General features: G+C 48.3%; 1 long non-coding RNA gene across 1 annotated transcript; it reads left to right on the top strand.

Moving 5' to 3' along the window:
* Positions 1-895: 895 nt before the first annotated feature.
* Positions 896-10,598, top strand: LOC111097930. The gene is made up of 4 exons (XR_005366371.1): positions 896-1,002; positions 7,739-7,949; positions 8,545-8,673; positions 9,591-10,598. It is a non-coding gene; the product is annotated as an uncharacterized LOC111097930 (long non-coding RNA).
* Positions 10,599-10,874: the final 276 nt, after the last annotated feature.

Below are 10,874 nucleotides of genomic sequence, written 5' to 3'. Positions count from 1 at the left end.
CCCAGCATGAAACGGCGCCCACAACCACAAGGCCCGGTGTGCGCCCTCTGAAACTGTAGGTAAAGACAATTACCGGCAATTTCCATAGCATGGTTTGTTTTTTGTTCAAAGGCCATGGAGGTATTCTCAGCAGCAGGCCCAAAATATATAGTATTCCCACCGCACGCCGCCCTCGTAAGTGTGTGATAAAAGCTGTGGTTGCTTTGTCCCGGCTCTTCCTTTTAACAGTCAAACCTTCAAGTTTGATGGTGAAACTGCTTTTTTTTCTTAAAGTGTACTTTGATGGCTCAGATAACGCTCCATGATAAGGAGCTGCCTTCAAAACCGCTCACTGTACCTCGTGCTCACCATTAGGATGCGCGTCACAAGGGAAAATCAGGTGCCCAAACTTATGAGAAATGGGATAGGAATGTGCTGAGTCTATGAATTCTCCTCATTGCTGCCTGTATTGGAGATTATGCAGAGAGAACGAATGAAAGGAAAAGAAAGGAAGGAAGGAGGGAGGGAATGAGGAAAGAAAGAGAAGAATCAGGCACTGATCAGAAGGGGATTTTATGAGAGGAAAAACCAGGAGCAAGTCCTAAAAAGAACTGTTTCCCCTCCACAAAAGTTGCCAAGAATCTGCACATTCATGCCCATCAATTTTCCCTAATTGCAAAGATTCCATGAGGCTGATGTTAAGTGGTCTAGAGGGTTTGGGGATGTCTGTGCTCTCCTGGGGGAGGTCCTGAGGTTCTGGATTCATCAGCCACAGGATCTCCTGCCATTTGATTTGAACTTTTCTGTTAGTTCATCAATATTTGGAATCTCCCAAGGGCTGCCCACACCGACAGTTATTACATCACAATAGGAACAGACCCTTGTGTGTGTAATCATTGGCTGGTTTTTCAAAGCAGGCTTCGTGTCCCTTACCTCCTCTCCCGTCCTGGAGAAGGTTGACATCAATATGGCAGCCAGCACAAGCCCCGCTAAGTGTAGTGCTATGCCCATTTTGCAGATGAAGTAAGAGCAACTAGGGCAATGGCTGCAGAAAATACCCCAAGGCCATGGAGGTCCCATAATTGTGTCTGCAGAAACCAGGCATTTTCTTTCTTTTCTTTTTTTCTTTTTCTTTCTTTCTTTCTTTCTTTCTTTCTTTCTTTCTTTCTTTCTTTCTTTCTTTCTTTCTTCTTTCTTTCAAGATTTTTATTTATTTATTTGAGAGAGACAGAGTGAGCAAGAGAAAGAGAGTGTGCATAAGCTGGGGAAGAGGCAGAGGAAGAGGGAGAAGCAGAGTCCCTGCTGAACAGTATCCCATGATTCTGGGATCATGACCTGAGCTGAAGGTAGACAGTTAATAGACTGAATACCCAGGCACTTGAGACCAGGCATTTTCAAAGACCTCTAAACTTCACATGGAATCAGTGGCTCCGCAAGTCTGTTGGAGAGACCACCTTGGCTCCCAACTTCATTTTTAGCTTTGCCTTGTGCCCTAGGGAACCCAGAGACCACAGAGACCCCTGGCCCATGAGGCACAGGGATTCAACCTGCTTGGGTCAAACTGAGGTTTGAACCTGGCTTACCAGCCATGTGACTTTAGGTGAATTACTTTATTTCTCTGGGCCTCACTTTTTCGGCTACAAAAACACAGGGTGTCTTAGGAAAAGCTGCCCAGTATCCTTGAGGGGCATGGCAGTTGGTGATGTGATTCTCTGAACTGCCCTGGATTTGCATAAGCAGAGCATCTTACTGGCTTTGAGGCACTCTCACATATCTTTCAGCAGCTCATTTGATCTCAGCCACAGCTCTGTGTGGTGGGCAGGCGGGCCTGCCGTATTTTCATATCACCATTTGAGAGATGGAGAAATTGAGGTGCATAAAGATTAAGTGGCTAGCCATAGGAAGTCTGGTAAGCTGGTGGCTGGCCAGGACCTGAACAGACATGTGGGGATTTCTGGACCGTCTCCTCGGCAGCACTTTGGTGAGAGGATCCCTGGAGGGACTGAGATGTGGCTCAGGGCTTCTGGATCTGGCTTGGAGTGCCTGGTCCTCTGAGCCTCCTTATCGTGGGCAGCTCTACTGCTGGGCCATTGGCTGCACACAGAGCGCCTGGCTGCATTTCAGGAGATGCTCTCTGAGGCAGCAGTAAAGGTCTGTCCATGGCAGAGAAAGAGGAATCACTGTTCCTGCAGACTTCCCACTTCAGTCCCCTTCCCAATGTGAGTCCACGTGCTCTGTCTTGGATCACACAGGTTTTCCCTCCAGGGATTCCCTCATTCCTCTTCCCAGTTGAAGTCCTAGCTATCCTTAAAGTCTAGACCAAAGAGCCCTTCTTTGAGCCTAGCACTCTACATAAATTTTCTTATTTTTTTTTTAAGATTTTATTTATTTATTCATGAGAGATAGAGAGAGAGAGGCAGAGACACAGGCAGAGGAAGAAGCAGGCTCCACGCAGGGAGCCCGATGTGGGACTCGATCCTGGGTCTCCAGCATCACGCCCTGGGCTGAAGGCAGGCGCTAAACCGCTAAGCCACCCAGGGATCCCTAAATTTTCTTATTTAATTCTGTTTATTCATCTGTAAGAGAAATAGAAATACGTACTGTCACATAATTTATTGCTCATTTTACAGAGGGTGGCGGTGGAAATTGAGGCTCAGAATGTTAAGCCATATGCATGCCTGACAAGACTGAGCTGGTAAGGGCTGGAGCCAGGAATTGAGCCGTATGATCTAAAAGACCTGCCCAGGACCCTTAGGTACCACACAACAGTGATTTTATCCTGTTCACAAAGCCCTTAGGGATCATCTCTCATTTTGAGCATTTCTAGCCTCCACAGAGTGTGTGTTCTGTGGGTCTCTCTTGATTCCCTCTCTGGGCCCTGAGTCTTACATGGCTGAATCCTGTTCAGCGCCATCCACTCTACACACTTGCCTGGCACATGGTTAATCTTAGAAACCCCTTGCCAGTCGAAGGCTCATATAGTGAAGAATTGCTGAGCAGAGAGGTGCCGAGACCAGCCTGGGGTCTACACACCTAGGGGCTGCTTCTGCTTCCAGGAGGTCCCCCAGAGCCAGGCTACTGAATGCTCCAGGACTCTAGGGCCCAGCACTTAGAGCATAGTAGTGCAGTGAATGACCCATTCTGTTTTTCTCACACTGACCATACACTTGGACCTGACTTTTCCAAGTAGGGAGAATAACGTGCTGTTTAAAAGCATGGCATCAGGGTTAGATGCTCTGTCCCCCAACCACTGTGAGATCCAGGGCAAGTGACTTCATGTATTTCATAAATTGAATACTTCATCCATCATAAGGTACACCGTATTTTATGTCCTACCAAGAAAGAAAAAATGCTCCCTGCCAGTAAAGCTATAGTAAACCAGCAACTGTAAGATGTGTCTCAGTTTCCAAGATATTAAGATTTGTAAAGGCACTTTACAAAAGAAAATATACGAATGGCTGATAAGCACATGAAAAGGTGCTCAGCATCATTAGTCACCAGGGAAATGCAAATTATAACCACAGTGAGATACCACTACCATATCCATCAGAACTGAAAACACACACACACACACACACACACCCCAAAACTGACCATACACCATACTGGGTGTTGTTGAGGATGTGAATCTACTGTACTGTTGATGGGACTGTAAAACCACTTTTAGAAGAGAAATGAAAGAGAAATGAAAACCGATGCACATAGTAACTTATACTCAAGTGCTTAGAGCAATTTATTTGGGAATAGCTAGAAACTGGAAAGAACCCAAATGTCTACCACCAAGTAACTGGATAAATATACTGTGGTACAATCATATAATGAAATACTATGCAGCAATAAAAAGGAGCGAACTATTGATATGGGCAACATAGGCAACAACGTGGGTAAATGTCACAACAATCCTGTGGAATGAGAAAACCCAGACAAAAGAGAGTACATACCGCATGACTAGATTTACACAAAACTATAGGAGTGGTGGCTGGGTGGCTCAGTCAATTAAATGATTGACTTTGGCTCAAGTCATGATCTCAGGGTCCTGGGACAGAGCCCCACATCGAGCTTCTCACTTAGCAGGGAGTCTGCTGCTCCCTCTCCCTCTGCCCCTTCCCTCCTGCTTGTGTGCACTCTCTCTCTCTCTCTCTCTCTCTCTCTCTTTCTCAAATAAATAAATAAAAACCCTAAAAAAACCTGTAGGAAATGTAAAGGAATCTATATTGTCAACAAGCAGGTCAGGTGGCCTGGGAGAGGGGTGGAAGGAGGGAGGAGTGGATTTCAAAGAGGCGTGGGAAACGTGGTTGGCGATGGGAATGTTCATTATGTTGATTGTGGTAATGACTGCATGAGTGTAAACATGCAGAATTTAGTTGTCTACTTAAAATATGTACAGTTTAGTATACGTCAGCTATATCTCAGTAATGTTAATTTAGTTTTTTAGTTATATCTCAGTAACATTAATTTAGTTTTTTTATTTTTTATTTTTTTTTGTACATTTTAGAATAGAAAGATTTCCTTGTCCATGACCCAGGAATATTGCTGTGAGGCTCAAACGAGATAAGGCATCAGCCCAGCGTCTGGTGCTTTACCTCTGGAGATGGCTTGCAGTTTCTGTTCCCATCTCAGGTCCCTTTACATCTGGGCCTGGAGGTGGGAGAGTCCAGGGACCCTGCCCGGGGCCTGTAGGGAGCTGGTGTCATGCAGGCCAGCATTCCCCGTCTGGAGGGGACCCCCAAGCCCCTGTGGCCTCTTCCTCTAGTCTGACCTCAAGTGGGGTAAAGGGAAGACAACCCCAGCTGCCAAGGGCTTGGGAATGGTCTGGGTGGCAGAGCCAAGGGCACTGGGGACCCCAATATGGGAAGCCCTTAGCAATGGATGTTGGGTCCTTATGGAGGACAACGGACTGCAGCGAGCTGTGCAAATTGACATTGCCTCCCTTGCGGCCTGCCCGGGTGGATGCAGCACTCCTTACACACAACCTGCCCCGGCCGGGCCCCAGGTCTCCTGCAAGTGAGTGATTCAAAGCCACTCTTCACAGCGAGTGTGAGAAGCCCCCACCGCAGACCGCCTTCGGAGCAGGCCAAGATTCGACATTACTCACAACTTCCAGTACCTGCCTGAGTTCAAACAGGAAGCCTGGTTTTTCCTCTCGTGTCAACAACAGCCTTTATTGCTCTTTCTATTCTGGCCTCTGGGCTCTCTTGTGGAGTGGGTTTCTTGGGGTGAAAGTCTGGGGTGTCAGTGGCCATGGAAGCCCCAGCAGCGGATGCCTCGGCCAGAACCTCCTTGGCTGGGAAAGCCCAGGAGAAACATGATGTAGCTCATCTGTGGCTTTATAAACAAAGGGAGCATCCGGCCAGACACACAGTGGGCCTTCAGTATATGTTTGTTCAGCTGATCTAGACTGAGATGTGATAGGTCCCCAAACAAATGCAGTTCCTCCTAGGTTCCTGGCTCAGCAAATACGACCGCCACCTGCTCACCTGGGCCAGACACACCGGAGGTGCCTCCCTGGCTTCCTACGCCCTCATTCCCCACCCCAGGTGGACCCTCAGTCCCTCTGTCCCTCCTCCTTAGTATTTCCAATTCCGTCTCCTCGTCTCCATCCTTTCCATGATGGTTTGAATCTAGATCCCTGGCCCCCTTCACATGATGCTGTCATGCTCTTCTCTGCCTCACCTGGCCCCATTCCACCCACAGACCACACAATGGCCAGAGCCATCCTTCCTAGATGCTTGAGGGACCACATCACAAATGGACCTTCTTTGCTTCTTGTATACCTTGTGTGGTTAATCTACAATCCCTACTGTGGCCTGTACGGCTCAGGGAGGCCTTCCATCTCTCAGAACTCGTCTCTGCTCCCAGAGCCATCTCTATGTGCTGAGAACACCCTGCCACTTCATATGGCATTCCCTAAGCAAGTCTTAGGCTACCTGGCCCCCCCACGGCTTTGCATGATGCTCTGAATAGGCCCCTGCCTGCGCCGCATATTCTGCTGCAAAACCTTTCACCCCTCAGCTAAATGCCCTTCTCCACTTCCCTATCCCCTGTCGCTTTTCCTGAAGGAAGCCAGAGTTGATTTACTTCCTGTGCTTGTGTTTATGGCTCAGTTTTGCATGGGCCACCTGTGCATAGCTCCAGCCTCTGAGGCCAGGGCTCTGCTTGGGTTCTGTGTCTGCAGGCCCGTCCAGTCCTGCCTAGTCAAGGAAGGTGTAGCACAGACCAGAGGCTTGGCAGCTGTGTGTCAGACAGCCTTCTCTGTGCCCTTCACATCCTCAGGGGATCTAGGGTCTGGAAACACCTGGCATCTGACAGCAACTCCCCACCTCTCCACTGCTCCCCAGGCTCCCTGATGCAGCTTGCTTTATAAGGAACACATCCCCAGGCTGATAATTAGGGGGCAGGGCCAAAAGGGAAGAGTCTCTTCCCAGGGGAATTTCTGCCTTTTATGTCCCCCTCCGCTTTAGCTGGACGGCTGACCTGTGGCCAAGGCTGAAACACTCACAGACAACCCACTTTCCATTTCTGCCAAACTCTGAAGAAAGTATTTCAGGAGCAGCTGGTCAGACAGGCCCCCTCTGGGTTGGATGGGTGTTGGGAAGGCGAAAGGGAGGCCTTGCTTATCTCTACCACAGGGAGTACTTGCCTCATAGGGTTTTGTGAGCATTGAACCAGTGACTGTGTAAAGCCCCCCCTTTTAAAAAATATTTTATTTATTTATTTATGAGAGACACACACAGAGAGACGCAGAGACATAGGCAGAGGGAGAAGCAGGATCCCCATGGGGAGCCTGATACAGGACTCCATCCCAGGACCCCAGGATCATGAGCTGAGCCAAAGGCAGATGCTCAACCACTGAGCCATCCAGGCATCCCTGTGTAAAGCTCTTAAACAGAATTGGATGCACAGTAAGTGCTTTCTGTTAGTTACTTCTAGTGTTAGGAGGTGCAATTTGTTAGTACTGTGTCTTGATGATAATGATGATGAAGAAGGTCCATGGGCATTTCATCATGGTGGGGATGTACAGTCACAGTGTGAGGAGGGTAGGATGGGGGACTGAGTCATACATAGATCCCTCTCTCATGAGGCTCTGTGAGGGTAAAGGCTGCATCTGGCACATGGTAGATGCTCAGTAAGTGTTTATTGAAAGGATTTAGTTTTGATTTTTTAGACCAGGCTGAGATTTTCCCTATGACAGGGAAGGAAGGCTTTGCCAGGCAAATGGGAGAATAAGGAAGTTTAAAGATGAATGTTTAATCTCTTAAAAGAAGAAATACTTCTTTTAAGAGAAATATTGGCTTCTCTTAAAGCCAGTGGCTCAGTGGGTTAAGCATACAACTCTTTATTTTGGCTCAGGTCATGATCTCAGAGTCATGGATTGAGCCCCACATTGGGCTCTGTGCTTAGCAGGGAGTCTGCTGGAGATTCTCTCTCTCCCTCTCCCTCTGCCCCTCCCCTTGCTCATGCATGCACGCATATTCTCTCTCTCTCTCTCAAATAAATAAATTAATCTGAAGAAGAAGAAGAAGAAGAAGAAGAAGAAGAAGAAGAAGAAGAAGAAGAAGAAGAAGAAGAAATACTTTAAGTGCTTACTTATGAGGATAGTGCTAATTAGTAATAATTATTACCTGGCCATTAAATCAGACCTCCTCCCGGAACTGTTAGATACCCACCTAAGCCCCAGTTGGGCTATGAGTGGGCAAATTGCCATTTCTTTAAGACAACCTGATTCTCTCCTTGTTATTCCTGCCTCTCACCTCTTCAGCTCCTGTACCTAATGGCCTTAGGTCCTTGGATGAGAAGATACCCCTAGAGGCTATTTGGTCCAGCCCTCTCCCTTACAACTAGATGTGCATGACCATGATGGAAGGAAAGGCATGTCCTGAGTCCTTTGAAGACTGCCACAGGGCAAGAATTCTCTGGGCATGGAGTCTCTCCCATATACCACAGAGTTTCCTTGTTGCTGAATCCATCAGGTACCAGTCTTTGCAGGGGTGCTGGGGAGAGAGCAGTGAGCAAAGCTGACTCAGCCTTGCCTGCCCAGGGATCAGGGTCAATCTAGTAGGGGAGATGGAGAGATGGGGAGATGGACACAGCACAACCATTAGACACATATAAACATCATTGCAACATGTACTACATACAAAGGAGATATCCAAGACTAAAATGAGAGCTGGGGCACCTGGCTGGCTCAGTCAGTAGAGCATGAGTTCAAGCCCCACATTGGGTATAGGGCTCACTCACACAAAAAAAGACTAAAATGAGGGCTGACCTCAGCAGGAAATGACCCAGTCTGGGGAACTCAGGAAGAAGGTCCCAAGAAATGACAGGTCAACAGGAATCTAAAGCCTGCATCGGACTTATCTTGGTGAATGAGGATTTGGGGAGTCAACAGTGCAGGTCAAGGGCACAGTGTGTGAGGTCCTGAGGTCTGTTGAAAGGACAGAAGAATGGAGGAGTTGTACAGTTGAGCAAGGTTACAGATGGCCTGGAGAAGAGGGTAAGGACCTGGGGCTGGGCTCTGGGGATAGTCACCATGACACCCATCACTGTTCTTCTTGCTCTGTCTAGGTTTGCATGGAAAACAAGCTTTCCTGGTGGATGTTTTCACAGCATATGTGAGGATTAGCAAATACCAGATCTCCACTTACCTGCTTGGAGCTCCCCCCGCCATCACCACACAATTCCTTGCAGGGTTGGGTAAGCATCCTTCTTCCCTACTTTCTCTTCTAAACTCCAAGTGCTCTTTGGGAAGGGGAACCGGCAGTCCTCCCATTGCTAAGTGATTGGGATGGGTTTGGGGGAACCAGGAGAAGAAGGGCTAAGGCTGTTATAGACACCTTATAGGTGAGATTGACTTGGCCTGACTTTGCTCATCCTATGAGCAAAACCTCTGCCTTCCACTTTACTATACAGCACTTCTCTCTTCTCAGGATGACCTGGCATTCATGAGCTGGGGCTGGAGCTCTGGCACCTGACTCCCACCCAGGTTCTCTGCCTGGCACCAGGGTGCAGGACACCCCCCACTCCAGCATGCTTGCTGCTTGGTTTGACTTCCTTTTTCAAATTAGATCTAATTTCCATTAAAAACATTTTTTTTTTAAAGTAAGCTCTCTGCCTATCATGGGGCCTGTACTCACGACCCCGAGATCAAGAGTCACGTGGTCTACTGAATGAGCCAGTCAGTCGCCCCTCAAAGTTTTTATTCCTTCTTTCAAATTGACTTCTAATGATGTAAATAATACAGATATTGAGGGTAAAAACATGGCTAAAGCTAAAGTTCTCCCATCCCAGTACTCTACCTGGGGGTTATCTTTTGAATGGGTCTTCTTCCAGTCTGTTCAATGCATTTTCATTTATATGTGTATAGATACAAGGATAGATTGTTTGGTGTACTTTTTTTTAAAACATAAATCTGAGTTCTGTGTATTATCGAGCAACTTCCTTTTCCACTTAACGGTACATCTTAAAGATCTCTGTATCTGTAGCACTGCACGTCAAGGTATGTAAACCTACCTTGTTCTTTGATAATGACAGCATAGTATTCTCAAGTGTGTATTCCCATAGGTTAATTAACTATTTTGTCACTGATGAATATTCATTTATACCGTTTCCAGATTGTTACCATCACAAGCAATACTGTAACAACATCCCTTTTTCCTGGTGGCTATGAGAGGGACACTTGTGCACCTGAGGATTAGACCCCAAAGGGCATTTGGTCAGTGCCTTTGCCTGGAGCTGAGTTTGGACACCCTGCATCTCCTGGGTTCCCTGTCCTTTGACCCCTGAGGTGTTGTGCATGAACATCAGCAACCTTGATCATCAGAAAGAAGCTTCCTCTGGACTGCTGGCTCCTTTGTTTGTTGCACTTATCAGAAGGGAGGAGGGAAGAAGCCTCAGTCACCATGCTACAAATCTGGTGGGAGAGATGGAAGCCCCTTTGGAGCTCAGGAGAGCTGCTTCAGGCCCCTGGTGCAGGCAAAGTTGGATCCAGTTCAATCCCAGTGCAGAAATGTTATCTGAGTTAGGTTGTGTGCCTGTGTGTGTCTCTCTCTGGGGTTATGTCTAAATCTTGAATGTTTTCTCTGATGTGTTCATAGTTACCATCCTAATGCTTAGCACAAAGTGCCTAACAGATCCTTGTTGAGTACATGAATAATGAACTTAAGCCCTTAGAAGTTGTCTGCAAGATGAGCTCAGGATGCTTACTCCCTGGATATGGGGGATAGGCTGCCCGGCCAGCTATTTAGCTGTTTGAGACTCTTCTCTGCACTGCTGTAGCTGTGGGGTCTGGGGCCCCCACCAGGAACAACCTCTGTACAGCCTCAGATGTGCAAAAGGGCCCTGGGGAAGGCTCTGCCGCCTATGCTGGGGTTACCCTGGGACAGACCTAACCGCGGAGGGGAGTGTGGAGAGAGGGCACCGGCTTCCCCCTTCTCGAGGTGGAGCTGGAGGGAGTGGAGCGGGAGCTGGCGCCCAAGGTCTGGGGGCAGCACGAGCTCCGAGCTCCGAGCAAGGCTAAGCTCTGTCCAATATCCCATCACCCACCGGCCCTAACTTGCTAGCTCTGCAGTAATACTGGAACTGGGGGGAGGGGAGGCTGGGAGGGAGGAAGAGAATTTTAATCCTTTCAGACTCAAATCTTAACTTCTCATTTCTTTCATGATACCCGCTCCTAACCCAAAAAGCGAAAGCCGAGGCCGGGGGAATTCTGCACGGTGGAAAAGCTCAGGGTGTTACTTTTGTTCTGGGTCGGGCCGGCCTTCTGCAGCTCGTGTCTCAGAGCCAAGGTGCCCCCGGCCCAGGGCGACGAGTCTGCGGGTCGGGTTCCCGAGTGGGGCTGAGTCGGGGCCTCGGAGGATGTCCCCCGAGGCTGGGCGGGGAGGACGCGCCCACCTGCG

The sequence above is a fragment of the Canis lupus genome, chromosome 11 (assembly GCF_011100685.1).
Source record: "Canis lupus familiaris isolate Mischka breed German Shepherd chromosome 11, alternate assembly UU_Cfam_GSD_1.0, whole genome shotgun sequence".
In the NCBI taxonomy this organism is placed as follows: domain Eukaryota; kingdom Metazoa; phylum Chordata; class Mammalia; order Carnivora; family Canidae; genus Canis; species Canis lupus.
This window is presented reverse-complemented; position numbering and strand designations above follow the sequence as displayed.